General features: G+C 42.5%; 1 protein-coding gene across 1 annotated transcript in view; it reads right to left on the bottom strand.

The window, feature by feature from the left end:
- The window catches only part of Larp1 (La ribonucleoprotein 1, translational regulator), an 86,242-nt gene extending 72,363 nt beyond the window's left edge, over positions 1–13,879 (bottom strand). The window contains exon 1 of the mRNA XM_074057062.1: positions 13,710–13,879. The gene's annotated coding sequence lies outside the window, so the exon portion shown is untranslated. The remainder of the gene's footprint in view (positions 1–13,709) is intronic.
- Between the last annotated feature and the right edge of the window lie 2,817 nt (positions 13,880–16,696).

The raw sequence follows: 16,696 nt of genomic DNA, 5'->3' as shown, positions 1-16,696 counted from the left end.
TGTATGGAAATGTCATGATAAAACCCCTTACTATGTACAATTTAATACATGCCAACAAAAGATAGCCGGCTCAGTATGATTTTATTCTTGTTACATGTCCTTTTTTATTCTAGCACATATAAATTTATTTTCCTTAGGACATGCCTCAAAAGATTAACTTTGGCTACTTCTGAGGACTGATTTTGTTAATTTTGTTAATCTGTGTTCTCTTTATTTTGCTTCTTATTAAAGCAACAACAAAATCTCACCCTATCACAGCCTGTTTTGATGGCCACAAAATTGACATAAATTGAATTCACTTTTTGAAGTTTTCTTTTGTATATAATTCAAAATCATTGGCCTGGTGGAGTGGCTCAGGTGGTAGGGCGCTTCACCTACCCAACTGTGAAACCCGAGTTCAAACCCCAGGACCACAAAAAAAAAAAAAAAAATCATTGCTAAAGGTCAAGCTTAAGATAATAATGTTACTATTTCCCATGTAGGGCAAGAGGGTTGTGCTTTTTATGAATTAGCTCATGTGATATTCCTTTGAGGTAAGTACTATTGCTAAGCCTATTATGATTTGAATATGAAATATCCCCCACAGGCTATGTGTTGAATGGCTTGGTCCTCAGCTGGTGGCACTCTTTTGGGAGGTTCTAAAAGCTTTAGGAGGTGGGGCCTAGCTGTTGTGAGTAGGTCACTGGGGGCATGCCTTTGAAGGCTAAACCTGGTCCTCAGTCTCTTCTCTCTTTGTGTCCTGTCTACCAGGAGCTGAGTGGCTTCTGCCACACGTGCCCTGCCATGACGCTCTGCCTCATAGTGCCCAAAATCAATGGAGGCAAGGACTATGGACTGAAACCTCTGAAAACATAAGGCAAAATAAATCTTTGCATTAAATTGTTCTCTCAGGTATTTTGATCACAGCTACAGGAAACTAATTAACACAAAGCCCATTCTACAGATGAGAAAAGTAGCTTGTGTAAACTGGTGTGTGTCAGAGCTATATTCAAACTCATAGCAGTCTCCCTCCAAAGCCTGTGTTAATGACAGCATGGCAATGTTGCTAGACCCACATGATGTCTGTCCTTACCTGTCATTCTGGTTCCCTTTAACAGCTACAGATACATAATTTATGTGTCATTTAAACTGGTCAAATAATACCCCTGCCACTCTCCTGATGGCCGTAGTACACAGCATTTGTTTTAAAGATAAGACAAAGGCCAACTTCCAGAAATCTCAAACCATGGAGCATTCTAAGTGGGTCTAGACAGAGCCAATGAATGACACAAGCCTGAGAATCCTGAGAGGGTTAAGACTGTAGAACTGTCCCCAGGACATGTGCCTTCTTTATCTGTGTACCACCTGTAGTGCCCACTACAACTTCCCAGGATCAGCTTCAACCTGAGAGGAGAGCAATGTGCAGACAGGGAAGCCTATCAAATACAGTAATTGTAATAACATAATTTATCTCAAAAGAATGATTATGTAATTAACACTTTGTATACAGACACTTCTACCTCTGAGGAGCTCTGAGAGTCTTACAGATTATTTAAATATATATCACATCTATTGCTGGAGATGAGTCTATGGTTTTAAAAGATAATTAAAATTTCTTCCCCTTTGGAATTAAGAAAATTGCCTATGGGATGAACATTTTGCCCACCAACACATGAATAGATCTAAACCTGGGAACTCCAAACCTAAGGCTGGAAAGGATTGTGAAGAGCAATTTGTCCAGGAAAAGACAAATATTGAATAAACATGAGACCAGTTTCAAATCCCCTGCTCATGGCAAACATTTTCCATCAATCATAGCAATCTTTCCCATGAAGCCTGGACTTGTCCTCAGGGTCCTTTTCAATGGAGCACACTAGGAAGTCACTGCTAATTAATCGAAGTTGAAATCAGTCCACTTTTGTCCCTCCAATGGGACTGATAGAAGATTGACTTTCAGAGAGGTAAATTAGCTTGCTGAAAGTTACACAGCCAGTAATGCAAAGCTGTGTTCCCAAAATGTTTGTTTTTCCCTTAATCCTCATGCCTCTCCCTTTGCTCTGCTCAGACTGTACTTGGTGGATTATATGGTTTTGTCAGATTCCTCTCTCTTGAATGGGCTGTTTAGAATGCCCCTACTGGTGATTTGCTGAGTGACGATTGGCCTGTTGCTTAAACTCTTTCAATACCAGGAGTTTTTTCAAGACAAAATGGAGACAGTAATCTGGGATTGGATTCCTGCCTCTCTTAATGGTGAGCTGGGCTGTTCTTCTAAGAAAAGTAGGCAGCTGATGAAACACCTGTGGTTATATGAGAAGATCTGACATTTTAAGAGCACCTTCTGAGGCAAGGCACTGTGCTCCTGCAGAGACATGTTTTCTTCTAGGATGGGGTGTACAAACAGGGTCAGACATTGGCTGGCTATGACAATCTAGTTATGCTATGGCTACTTGGAGGGAAGTGGCATTTGAGCAAGACTTTGGAGATCAATAGGATTAAATGTGTCTTTTGATTATGAAAATAATACATGGTTATTACACAATCATTGGGAGATACAGAATGTCAAGAGGAAAAGTCACTCCTATTTTTTTTTACCCATCAACCATGTCAACAGTATGTTTCTTCTGGTATTATTTTATTCCACACACAGGCATATGTTTTAAGGATTTTTTTTCTCCTTTTATATGTCTATATATATATATATTTTTTTTTTAATTAATTAATTTATTTTTTTGGTGATACTAGGGTTTGAACTCAGGCACTCAGGCTTACTAGGCAGGTGCTCTGCCACTCAAGCCACTCCATTGGTCCTGATTTTATTTTGGCTGTTTTTGAGATAGGATCTCAAAAACCATTTGCCCTGGCTGGCTTTGAACTGCAATCTTCCTAATCTCTGCCTCCCAAGTGACTAGGATTACAGGTGTGGAGCCACTAGTGCCCAGATTATATTGTTTTTAAAAAAGCTTTAATTTGCTGTGAATATTATCCATAACCCATTAATTTTGCTTCTAGGAATAATGAACAGAAATACATACATATGTGTACCTAAAGGCAACCGTTTTAATGGCCTCCAAATGGAAACAACCCAAATATACCTCAATAGAATGGATAAACTGTGATGTATTCAAAACTGAAAAATATATAGCAATGAAAAGAAACTATAGCTCCACATAGCAACATGGATGAATCTCATAAATATAGTGTGGAAATAAGCTGGACACAAAAGAGAGCATACTGTACATCCACAGGGGTAAAGAGCCAGAACAGACAAAACTAATCCTTGGTATAAGAAATTAGAATAGCCAGGCATGGTGGCTCATGCCTATAATCCTACCTAATTGGGAGACTGAGATCAGGAGGATTGTGGTTCCAGACCAGTCCAAGCAAATAATTCCGGAGACCCCATCATCAAAATTACCAGAGCAAAATGGAGGTGTGGTAGAGCACCTACTTTGTAAGCATAAAACCCTGAATTCAAATTCTAGTCCCACCAAAAAATACAAATAAAAAAAAAGAAGTGGGAATGGTGCTTCTTCTTGGGGCACAGTCAGTAATCGAAAAGCAGTAGACATCTAGCTGCAGGTTACAAAAGCATAAACATTTGGTGAAAATGGTCATGCCGTGCATTTATGATTTGTGTATTTCTGTACATGTGTGCTATAGGTAAAAATGGAAATTAATTACAGGAAAATCTGTCTGGTAGAGATAACCAAGAATGCCATTTTGAACAGAAGGAACAACACAAAGAAAGTCACAAGAGTAGAAAATGGAAAATAGACTAGCCTGCTTGCAACACTAGCCATTACAATATTTTGTGCAAATGAAGCATCCTACAATTTAGGACTCAAAACCAACTATTTTATTTGCTCATAATCCTGTGGTTGGGCAGTTTGGGCTGGGCTCAGCTAGACAGCTCTCCAGCTAGTTTTGCGGAGGGTTATTCATGCAGTTGTAGTCATGCAGATTGAGTCTGACTGGGTGGTTCAAGTTGGTCTGTGCCAACCCTTTTTTCTTACTCCATTAAAATGGATCTGGGCCCTTGCAATTTTTTGTTTTCTTTTCCTAAAACATATGCTCAGCTTTGTTAGTAGAGATGCCAGAGAGACACTGAAGTAAGAAAGGAGCTGACTCATCAGACTCCGTCAGTATGGGTAGTTCCCCCATGCCCAACTCCTGCAGCATGGATGCCTTTTCCAGCATCAAACTCCCAGAGTGCACAGGGGCAACAGGAGCTGGCAGCCAACAGCTTCCCCAGGAATCCTTCTCAAGTGGTTCTGTTGCAATGTCTCTAGTAAGACAGGTCCCTATGAACAGCTTTCCCTGACACCTAAGAAGGCACATTACCAACAACTTTCAGTGTATGCTTTCTGCCAAGTTCTGCTGGCCTGGAAGGACACCACAGCAACTTCGCTGTCATTGACTGAGCCATAGCCCATGTGTTCTCCAAAAAGATCCAGATCTGAGACCTAGGGGCTTTCCTCCTTGAATGCTCTATGTCAGCCCTATGGGTGGTGACTGTTTCTATATCTGCAATTCCGATGTTCTTTAGGATTCTCTTGACTTTTTTAGTCAGTCCCTCATTGTTCCAACCCCACTATAATTAATAATTCTTTATGCCGGGCACTGGTGGCCTGTAATCCTAACTACTGAGAAAGCAGAGATCAGGAGGTTCGTGGTTAGAGGCCATCCCTGGGCAAATAGTTTGTGAGACCCTATCTCAGGAAAAAACCATCACAAAAAAGGGGTAGTGGAGTAGCTCAAGGTGTAGGCCCAAAGTTTAAACCCCAGTACTGAAAAAAAATAAAAAAGTTCTTTATGTTAAACTTTCCCTGCTCAAAGTCCTATGTGGTTTCTCTTTCCTTGCACCCAGACAGATTCACACCTCCCTCACATATCTGTTGACTGTGCCTCTCTGTATGTCTCTAGCAGGATAGGTTCAACTTAGTTACCTGGCAACTGAGTTCCAAAAGGGTGAATGCTGAAAATGGAAGACTGATTGAGGCCAAACTCAGATGTAAAAACATTACTTTAGCCAGCCATGGTGGCACATGTGTATAATCCCAGGACTCAGGAGGTTGAGGCAGGAAGATTGTGAGTTCAAGGCCAGCCTGGGCTACATAGTAGGTTTGGAGCCAACCTGGCCCATAAAAAAACCAAAAACCAAAATATTGCCTCTAGCTTCACTTCATTTCTTTTTTCTTTGCTTGGTTTCTCTCCCTTCTTCTCCCCATTCTTTCTTCCTATGGTAATTCAACTATAAATTTTTAGACATTTTATCATGTTCCATATGGCTGTTTTCTGTGTTTGAGCTATAGTCTGGATACTTTCTATTGACTTGTCTTTCAGTCCATCAATTTTTTCTTTTTTGTTTGTTTGTTCTCAGTTTATTGTGTGCATGTTAAAGTGAAAGTTTAAACATACAAACCACAGAAGCTTTATAGTAGTGACCAATTTTAAAACAAAAACACATTCCTCATCTTTAATTTTACATTGTGTTATACAGAGGTACTAATAACACACACACAAATTCTAATTCCTTATAAGCTTTTTGTGAAGCAGCAAGATGACATTGCATTATAGCACAGCACAGACGGTTCCTAAGAAACCACAGCAGCAGTATTTGGTGAATGGTTCATCAATTTTATCTTTAGCTCTGTTAATATACTACCAGATCTATCTATTTTATTCTTTTTTTTGGCAGTACTGGGGTTTAAATTCAGGTCCTACACCTTGAGTCACCCCACCAACCCTATTTTTGTGATGGTTTTTTTTTTGAGATAGGATCTCATGAACTATTTGCCAGAGATCCTCCTGATTGCTGCTTCCCGAATAGCTAGGATTACAGGGATTTCAGTTATTGTATTTCAGGCTTAGAATGTCCATTTGCTTCTTCTTCTTCTTCTTTTTTTTTTTTTTGGGTGGTACTGGGGTATGAACTCAGGGCCTCGTGCTTGCTAGGCAGATGCTCTACCACTTGAGCCACTCCACCAGTCCTCATTTTCTTCTTTTTAATATATTCTGGTTCTCTACTGAAATTCTCCATCTTATCATATAATTTCTTGACTATACTAACCCCATATGTTTTAAAGTCTATATATCCCATTGTGCCAGTATCCTGGATCTCTGTGAGACTATTGCCATGGTCTATTTTTTTTTTTTGGTGGGACTGGGGTTTGAACTCAGGACTTCACTTGCAAAGCAGGTGTTCACAAAGTACTATTGTCTATTTTTTCTCTTGGTTTTTGGCCATTTAGTCTTGTCTACTGAACTGTCAGTTTAATTTTGATTAAGTGCCAGATATGGTATATGAAAAACTTACAGGAAAATTTGAGGCCTTGACCAGTGTTACTTTAATTCAGAGATTTTTAAATTTTTTTTTCTTGTAGGCATTTAAACCTAAGTTCTCTAAGTGATTAAATTGGTGGATGCTGGACTTTTGTTTTTTTTTCTCTTGGGGGTCTGGGGTTTGAACTCTTGCAAAGCAGATGCTCTACAGCTTGAGCCATGCCTCTGTCCATTTTGCTCTGATTATTTTGGAGATGGGCTTTCACAAACTATTTCCCCAGACTGGCCTTAAACCACAGTCTTCCTGATCTCTGCCTCCCATGTAGGTAGGTGTGAGCCACCAGCACCTGGCTGGGCTTCAATCTTGCCAGGGCTGGTCTATTTGTAATTTACCCCTGTAGCTTGTGCGCTGAGAAGGAAAATGGCAGCTGAATATGGAGCTTATCTCTCTGCATTTCTCTTTTCTTTGGAATCTCGGCCACACACACTCACACACACAGGAATTTATTTGGGTCAAGTCTTTTAATAATTCCCAGTGAGAAGGTTGGTCTTTGACAAGCTAATCCATAATTACTGGAAATGGAAAATGCTTGCTCACCAAACATTTATTTTTTATTTTCAGTGGACCTGCTCTTGCCTTCTTCTCTGTAGTGCCTAGCCTCCCCTCACTTTATGCCCTCAGTGAATAATAATTTGTAAGTTTTTTCATTTTTTATTTATTTATTTTGGTGGGACTGGGATTTGAACTCAGGGCTTTGCATTTAAAAAGCAGTCACTCTACCACTTGAGCCACATCTCCAGCCCATTTTGCTATAGTTATTTTGGAGATGGAGTCTTAAGAACTATTTGCCTAGACTGACCTCTAACTGCAGTTCTCCTGATCTCAGCCTTTTGAGTAGCTAGAATTACAGGTGTGAGCCACCAGCACCCGGCGCTGGTTTCTTTCATTTTTTAATCTGAAGGTGTAGGCAGAGAATGAAGTCCTTTCTGTAATTCCAGACATTGGACCCAGAGAAGTCTTACCCAAAAGTCCCCTGATAGATCCACTTAGAAGTCAGTGGTCTGGCTGGGTCTCGAATCCAGAACCAGAACTGTGCTGCTCCCTGCCCTGCCAGATTGCACTATAGTATAAGGGTTAGGAACATGGGCTTTGGAATCATGAAGACCTGAATTTAAGTGCCTGCTCTGCCAAGGCCAACTGCATGGCCTTGGACACGTTCGTTTCATGAGTTCTCCAAGCTTTAGATTCCTCATTTGGTAATATGGAGATAACAGGAGTTACCCAAGACAGAGCCATTATGCAGCTTCTGAGGGGTAATGTGTATAAAGTTCTTGGTAGAGTAACTGGATCTGCACACAGGAGTTATTCTTTAAGAGAGGATTAGCATGGTGAACAAGGGACCTTATTTCTACTTTCTTTCTATGAGTTTCAGAGAAACTAATCACACTAACCAGTGATATCTCACCACCTGCCCTTCCTGAAAGAGATCATGGTTCCTTTCAGGCAGAACTCAAAACATCCACCCCCAGTCCTGCTGAGAGTCTCACACCATGAAAGCAGGCATGGTGGGTAACCTTCACTGCTTAGGGGTCTTTTGGACCCTCCTGCCTGCATCCTTCCTGCTGAAGTCACCCCTAATGCCTGGCAGTCAGCAGCTGAGGGAGGGAGAATCAGTAGCCCTGATGCCAGAGGAGTAGGCCTAAACAGGCCCAAATCTTTATTACCTGCTGATACCCAAACTAGTCACATAGTATAGTAGTTAAGAACACAGAAAAAGCCAGTGAGCTTGGGCTCCCATCCTAAGTCCACTGTTTCCTAGTTGTGAAACCTTGACTAAGTCTCTTAATTTCTCTGATTCAGTTTTTTCATCCATTTCATGGAGTTGATGATGCTTACTAAAAGAACAGTTTGAAAGATTAAATGAGGCACAATATATACTCCCTCTTTTTTCTCCTGTTTTTCCACCCAGAATATATGTGAGAAGTATTGTAGTCAGAATCAGAACCTGGATCTCCAGATTCTCTCTTTCCCTGCCTTGCCTGTATCACCTCCCAAATTTCAGCACCCCTAAACTTACTCACGCTTTGGCAGAGCTTCCCAACTTTCCCCTTCACAGTATATAACATTTGGAATCCCTAATCGCTAAACTTATGAGACTGTCTGAAGTCTGCAGGTGACTGTTTCAGCAAGCCTGGGGGCTCTGGCCACCCATGGCTCAGGGCACTTGTAACCTGTCACTAACCCGCAGCTGAGGACCTTCATTTAAGGTATTGGCAACCCCTGGTAAGAGTCAGAATGGGTACTACCCAATAACACACTAACCCATTGTTAACAAATCAGTCCTAGATTAGTTACTCAGTGTCCTGCTGGGAGTCCAGAGCCCTGAGCCCAAAATATAAAGATTGAGAAGATAATCACATGTTGAAAAAAAAGAAAGAAAATCAGATGTTGGCTCCAATCCAAACCTGGCCGCAAACTCACTGTGCTCTGGGTTTTGCTTTCCTGTCTGAAGCAGACAGAACTTAAACTTGAAGATCAGTCTACAAGCTCCCTTTCCCTACAGATATTCTAAGAATCAGATTCTGTGTATCCCCCACTGCTTGGCTACATTCTGCTACTGGTGACCTGGTTCGAAAAAGCATGGCAAATGGTAGGCTCTCCCTGACATTTGACAGCCTCCATGACACTCTCAGAATCCCCAGGGCACCATGGCCTACAGTTTGCAGAGCACTGGATAGGCAGACTCCTGTTGGAACATTCTAGAGCATTGGTTCTCAGCCTGAGCCCACAGATAGAATTCAGAATGTCTTGGAACTTGCATGGGAAACATTCCATCTTTATTTTCACTAACCTCTAACTCAAGTCAAACATTTTGTTCCATTAGGATTACAAGCAATGAACACAGTAGCATTGGCAGTTCCTGTGACTGTCACCCTGAGAAATCACAGATATTTTCAGATCAGACAGCAGTCATTGCATATCTTTCAAAATATCATTTATGCTCAGAATTACTTTAAAATTACAATAGTTATATGTCACCAGACCTCATTTTTAATGTATTAATAAAGAAACACAGATTACTATATCATAAACATTAAAAAACATGATAGCTATATTTAAATATGATTGGTCTCCTTTGTTGTCCTATGTATTTTATGTATTTTATCTGTGACGGGCTCCCTAGGTTGCCTAAGGGTTCCATGGCACCAATAACGTTAAGAACCTCTGTCCTAGGACTTCTCTTCCCAAAGACAGGGAGCTGGGAAGCTTGCTAAAGGCTGCCAAAAGAGGGTATTTAGGGCTAGGATCCCCAGAGGCCCCATAGTACTCCAATGTGCACTCTCGGCCCGCTGAAAATGAGACAAGAAACTGGGGCAGGAGCAAAGGGACTCTGAGAAGTAGAGCAGAAGCCAATAGTCCAGGCTGGCAGGGCTCAGGCTAGTGGCACAGAACTGAATTTCTTGGCCTACACCTTAACCAGGCTTCCCAAGACCAGGCTTGCTTTGGTCTTTTCTCTTCCCAATCTTAATTTTCTTCTCTGAGGAACTATAGTAGAAGCAAAGATGCTTCAAGGTAAAGCAAGGCCCTGCTTCTGGATCTGTTGTGCCTTGGCTTGCTGCATGACTTTGGGCACTTTCTAGACCAGTTTTCATATCTGTATAATGAGGATAGCACATTTCTAGCATACATACCGCTACTCCCCCGCCATGTTTGCAGTAGACATCACTGATAGATCTCAGAGTCCAATCATTCCACACCCATATGAACCTTCAGAAGTCTTTTCAAAACAATTGATTGACTGAAAATGGCACATAAGGGCTGGTGGAGTGGCTAGCAAGTGTGAAGGCCCTGAGTTCAAACCCCAGAGCCACCAAAAAGAAAAGAAAAGAAAATGGCAAATGAAGTGAAACCTGTTTGCTATTACTGTACTAGATGGGCAACATCTAAGGCCCTACCCACATTTCCATCTCTAGTATTCCAGGGCTCTAAAGATTGGGTCTCAGAAACCCACGTAAGATAGTAGGTAGATGTGGACACCTACACAGAAGACTATCTCTGAACTGTAGGTGTGTGCACACGAAAACAGATGCTCAGCATGGGACACTCAGATGCTGAAATCTCAGTAGAGCTCCTTGTTACTCATGCAGGTCTCCTGCAACAGGTGAATAGAAGCAGTGGAAATCAGCCTCTTTGATCAAAGTGGCATTCTACCAGGATTGGTGCCACCAAACCCTTCCTGTCTCCAAGTGTTCCATGCCAAAGGGACCATCTGGCAGGCAGTGCAGTGATGACAACAGAGAGTGAACCCCACTGGCCACTCCTGGTGTGATTTACACAAACTCAGAGCATACACAGCCAGGTGGTCACGGTGTGGATGTGCTGGAGATTTTCATTTCTCCCTAAGCCACACAGATAGCACCTAGGGAATTGAGAGTGTAACCAGCCCAGGTTATAGCTGGAGGCCAGCTGTAAGAATGTGCCATTTCTTACTTAATGTCACAGTCAGTTCAAGTCATCAGTAGGCCCAGGACCCAAATGTACAAGTGAGGAGTGCAGTGCCAGGCAGAGGTTGAATAACCACAGGCCTGTGGGGCAGACTGGTATCACACATGAGAAAGAAGGCTGGGCAGCAGCAGGGAGTCACAGGGACGTGGCAAACTAGAGCTCACGTGCGCTGTTTAATGGCAGAAGCTAACAATCAATTCAGTTGGTCATTGGGATGAGAACGTGTACCTTTCAGGGCCAAAGCTTCCTTCTGATTTTTTTATTTAAGACAAGTCAGAATTAGAATTTATATTACATAGTTCCATTTTCTAATGTTGTCATCTAAATTTGTCAAATGTTAAAACGAAGCAAAACAACAAAAAACACTGCATAGACCAGGTAAAACCTATCTGAAGACTGCAGTATCTAGCTTAATTAGAAGGTTCTGGTGGAATGGATAAGAGCCCAGACTCTCAATATAAACATACAAGGATCTGAGTTGCCACTCTACCACTTGTCATCTGAGTAATCTTATTTAAAGTTTGTAACCTCAGCCAGGTATGGAGGCACATGCCTGTAATTCCAGTATTAGGGAGACTGAGGCAGGAGGACTGTGAGTTCCAAAGCTATCTAGTGAGACACTGTCTCAAAACAATGAAAAAGCTATGCCCCCCATGTGTGTGCACACACACGTGCATTAGGATTGAACCAGGGGCCTTGGATGTGCTAAGCATGAGCTCTACAACCATAGTACACCTCCTGCCTCTCTGAGCCTCAGTGTTCTTGTAAAATGGGAATAATAAACTGGCTACGGTGAGGGTTAAATGCTATAATACCTTAATATACTCAGCACAACGGCTAGATGGAGCAGATGCTTAATAACCCAGCTTCTCTACTAAAGTGCCTCTAAGCTTCAAGGCAATAGGAAGAACCCCCAGCCTCCACTGCACCCCAATGATCCAGGTAAAACCATTTTTTTTTTCTTCCAAGTTCTGGTTGTTCAGTGTGCCTGGAACTCTAATTCTGATACTCAGTGCATTCAAACATGCTTATACACACAATCCATGCACCCTTGGGAGGATTCAGATGCCATGGCTGGTTACCTAGCAAAGGTGTTTAGGAGCTTTCCCTGGGGCTCGCTGCAACTTTCCAGTGCTGCTTAGAAGAGAGGCTTGTCTAAGCACAGGAGACTAGCTAATGTGACCCTTCAGGGCTCAGAAAAAAATTTCAACTTTGGTTTCATTGGCTCCTGTGCACACACACACATCGTTTGCTCTAATATCCCCCAAAGTCCCCTATTTCACTCCACCTCACTGTCCCTCTGCCTAAACTGGAGGAAGGTGCTGCCTCCATCTTTGGAGTCAGCATTTGCTGAGAATGGTTTTCTCAGTGGGGAGTGTCAGGGGAGGAGAGAATGGGCAGCTTAGCTCCAATGACTGAACAGAAGACTTTGACTTACTCAAGTTCACCAGTAGATCTTACAGTGTATAGTTCAACCCAAATCATCTGACTCTGAAGTACCCATTGAACTGTATTGCATGGTGTCCCTCACCAGGGCCCTGTGCTGGGCCACAGCTTTCAGTCCAAGTGCCATGAGAAAACTCCATGACTTGGTGAGCTATTTTCACTTTCTTTTTTGTTCACATGATTCTACATTTCAAAAAGTCCCAATAAGTGCTTTTGTTTTGTTTTGAGACAGGGTTTTTGCTATGTAGCTCAGTTTGGCCTCAAATTCATGATCCTCCTGCCTCATCCACACAAATTCTGGGATTACAGATGTTCATCACCACACCTGGCCAGTAAGTGGTATTTTTTTTAAAAAGTAAGATTTAAACAATGAGCAGCTACAGTTCCATCATAATCAGAGTGATTTTTTAATCACCTAATTATTAAAAATTATCACAAAGATCATATTTTACAAGGCATTCACTACCTGATTTCATCAATTCTACAATGCATTGTATCTTTGAATTTATCTTAAAATCTGTGCAACCTAAGCTTTCGTGAAACATACTATTTTATTTGGCCTTAAGAATAGTCCTGTTAGACAAGCATTGCCAAATTACAATTTCCATTTTGCAGTTGGGAAAACTGAAGTTCAGAGAGGTTAGGAACTTGGCTGAGGTCACAGAGCTAGTCAATGTGGAACCAGGACTGCAGCCCTGCAGTGTCCACTGTGTATTCCTGGCCCACAGGTCTGCTTTCACAGCTACCTGTTCCCATCACCTCCCAGCCACATCCTAACAGAGGCCTGAGGGAGATCTCAGCTCCCCCATCCAGGGCTCCTGAGCCTCAGCCAGAGGTGGGGTGATTCCTGGGAGCATTATAGCCCCATGTAGGAAGTTTTCAAGCCCAAGGACCCCACTTTGAAAAATGAACCCCATGTTTGAGACTGCATTTTTTTTTACATCAAAGCCGGGATTGGGGTGTAAAGGCAGTGTTTCTGCCGGAGTCCTCATAAACCCCACAAAAGTTTCATCTAGCCTTCCTCACCCAGGGTTCTCATTCTCTGAAAACTACTCACAAGTGCCCTGTTTCTCATATTGCAAAAGGTCAAATGAAAATCAAACATTGACTGTAGATAAGATCTCACAAACTAAAGCTAAACTTGCATCAGCTAGGTGGTTTGTTCCTGCTAACCAGAAAACACTGATTGGCCACAATTAATGTCTAAAGGAAAATCAATTAACAACTTATTATGTAACAGGTACAGCTGGGCAGGCAAACTCTTTCAAGACAAGGTGTGATGTGGGAAAACTATAAAAGGGAATGCAGATGGTGGAATTTGAACTCTTTACTTTCCCACATGGGAGCAATAGGCTCAGAGAGCTGCAGTGGCTTGCTCAAGGTCACACAGCAGGGCTGGAACAAGCACACAAGGGTTCTGCCCTTTGGGAGAGACACCTTCCCACCACACCCTGATGTCCTGAGGTTCAAGAAGCCCGAAAATATCAGGACTCACCAGGGTTGCTGAAGGGGGTCGGGACAGGCAAATGGCTTCTGCCTGTCACCTGTGGGCTCCTTCCTGGAGATAGCTGCCAAGGCCACGCTGTCTTTCCTCCCTGGGAGTCTGCCAGGGCAGCTGGGCACAGGAGGCTCCAGAAAAGCTGACTCTCGGCAAAGCGAAGAAAGCCTCCCTGAAGAAAGCCGTGTTCCAGGACGCCAGGCAACCAGCCCTGGGGTCACAGTGTGGCTATGGGGACTTGGTTACACAGCTGCCTCTTGGCCTGATTGGAGCTTCAGTTGCCAGGCTGGTTTTCTTGTAGCTGCTGGTGCCTTTAAGAAGCCACTGCAGCTCATTGGCTGAGCAAAGCTCCCCCTACCTCTTTACCTGAGCAGGTGAGAGCACCGACATTCAGGTGAGAAAACAACCTGCTGACTCTGCCCTGTCTGCAACCCCCTCATTGCCACTGCTGCCACCGCAGGGAACAACCTGGGGCAAAACTGGGTTGTGCAGCTTCCAGGAGCCCACGGAACCCTCTCCCAGAGCTCTTCCTGGGTCTTCTCTTTCAGATGGGAAAACAGAGTTATTGCAGGGTGACGTGGCTTGTCCTTAGAAGGAAGGTTGACAACTGCCCAAACCTGAAACCCCCCTTCCTCCCACCTTGAATTCCATAATGTGCTACTGGGGCATACCACCTCCCTGTCTGTGAGGCCTTGGCAAGTCACTTACAGCCTCAGTTTCCACATCTATAAAATGGCATAGTCAAGTCTACACTCACTGTAGTGAGCATATATGCTTGGATTTAGAGCTGGAGAGGATTTGGTGGTTGTCCAGCTCAACCAGTTGTTTAGCAGGCATTCATCCATTGTTCAACAACTACTGTGGCCCAGGCCCGTTCTTAGATGAACAGGAAAGTCAAGGCCCCTACTCTTAGGGCCAGTGAAGTGGTTCAAGTGATAGAGCACCTGCCTAGCAAGCACAAGGCCCTGAGTTCAAACACCAATACTACCAAAAATATTAATAAATAAAGAACCCTACTCTTAAGCTGGGCACCAGTGGCTCATGCCTGTAATGCTAGCTACTCAAGAGGCAGAGATTAGGAGGATCGTGGTTCAAAGCCAGCCCTGGGAAAATAGTTTATGAGACCCTATCTCAAAAAGCCCATCACACAAAAGAAAAAGGGCTGGTGGAGTGGCTCAAGGTATAGGCCCTGAGTTCAAACCCCAGTACCACAAAAAAAAAAAAAAACTCAAAGAACCCTACTCTTACTGAGTTGACATTCTAGACATTCTAGAGAGAAAGGATAGATATAAACCAGTCAATGGATTAAACAAGTAATAATACCATGAAGAAGTGAAATAGGCTGATATGATAAAATAATAGGATGAGTATTTTTGATTATGTGGTCAGGGAGATAGTCTTTACAGAAGTAGTGTTGAAGTTGAGGCTTGAATGATGGAAAAGCTGGATAAGAGTGTTCCAGCTACAGTGAACTGTGAATGCAAAGGCCCTGGGGCAGACATGTTTAGAGAACAGAATGAAAGCTGCTGTGGCCAGAGTATAGTCCAAATACTATACTCCCTTTTTTTTGGCGTGTGTGTGTATGTGTGGCAGCACTGTGTTTTGAACTCAGGTCCTCATGCTTGCTAGGCAATATATTCCCTTTTTAAATACATAAGGAAATGGTTCAGAGAGGTGACTTGATTTGTGCAGGATTCCCTCCGGCAAATTCCTTCTCTTTTCTTTATCCTCATGTATTAGGGAGGGAAACTGAAGCCCAGTTTGATTACCAGCCCAACAGTCATTCCACCAGCCTACACCACTAAAACCTCATGCTTCTTCCTCTCAGTAGACATGTGTACACTCCCAGAGGGTAAGGACCAGGAGTTTAAGAGTTTGTCACACTGAAGAATAAAATCCTAACCGAAAGAAAATAGTATTAAAATTTCAGCAGTAAAGCAAACTGCCACACAGTCACAAGGGCAGACCCTTCCTGCTGAGTGAGTTCCTTTCCACTTTTGTTTTCACCAGTTTCCTTTGATTTTCTAGAGGGCTGCCTATTTTGATCATAATATTGTTGTGTTTTGTTGTTGTTTTGTGGCACCAGGGATCGAACCCAGGTCCTCAACATATGCAAGCAAGTGCTTTACCACTGAGCTATACCCCAGTCACTTGAATCAGAAGTTTCAGTACGGATTTTTGATGTAGCTGACCTAAAAATGAACAGACAAGCTAACCATAGTTCCTCATTCTGTCGACAGTTTTTAGCTCTAGAAACACCAGTCAGGACTTCCAAAAGCAGTGAACACCCTTAGTGTCTGGACTGTGGAAGAGACTCTCATTTGCCAAAGTCACCATGATTTGAGCATCAGGAAAGAAAATAATGCAATGGGTTGAAAAATATCAAATAGACTTTAATCCATGATTTCATGATTTTTTTTTAATGAACAACTCTCAGTAATAATCTTTGGAAGATGTTAGGAAATCAGTTCATTATTTTGGAGACTTGTAAGTGAAAGGGGAACAGGTAAGCACATATTCCATCTTTCCTGTAAGAGCTGGGTTTTGCTTAGCTCTGCTGGTTGCAGCAGATAAATGGAAGCTGCTTTCTACACAAGCATTCGGCAGATAAAGTGGAAGAGGGACTGACTTACAATATCACCATTTTGCAACTACTTATGAATTAATTGACCTAACTGATGATATTACAAAAAATACAGTTAAACACCACCTCCCAGGAAGAAGTCATGCTCCAAAATTCCAGCATGGATCTAATCAAGCCTTTAGGGCAGAGGATGATGAGATTCCTCTCCAACAGACCAGTGGTAAATATCTTAGATTTTGCCCTCTCTATGGCAACAATTCAGCTCTGCTGTCTTAACACAAAAAAGCAGCTCTAGACAGCAGCTACACAAATGGGGCATGACTGCATTCCACTAAAATCGTGTTTCCAACAACAACAAAAAAAGCCATGGAGCATAACTGGCCAACCCTTGTTTTTTTTT

This window comes from Castor canadensis, chromosome 16 (genome assembly GCF_047511655.1).
Source record: "Castor canadensis chromosome 16, mCasCan1.hap1v2, whole genome shotgun sequence".
Classification (NCBI taxonomy): domain Eukaryota; kingdom Metazoa; phylum Chordata; class Mammalia; order Rodentia; family Castoridae; genus Castor; species Castor canadensis.
The sequence above is the reverse complement of the archived record's forward strand: the minus strand, read 5'-3'. Positions and strand labels throughout refer to the sequence as shown.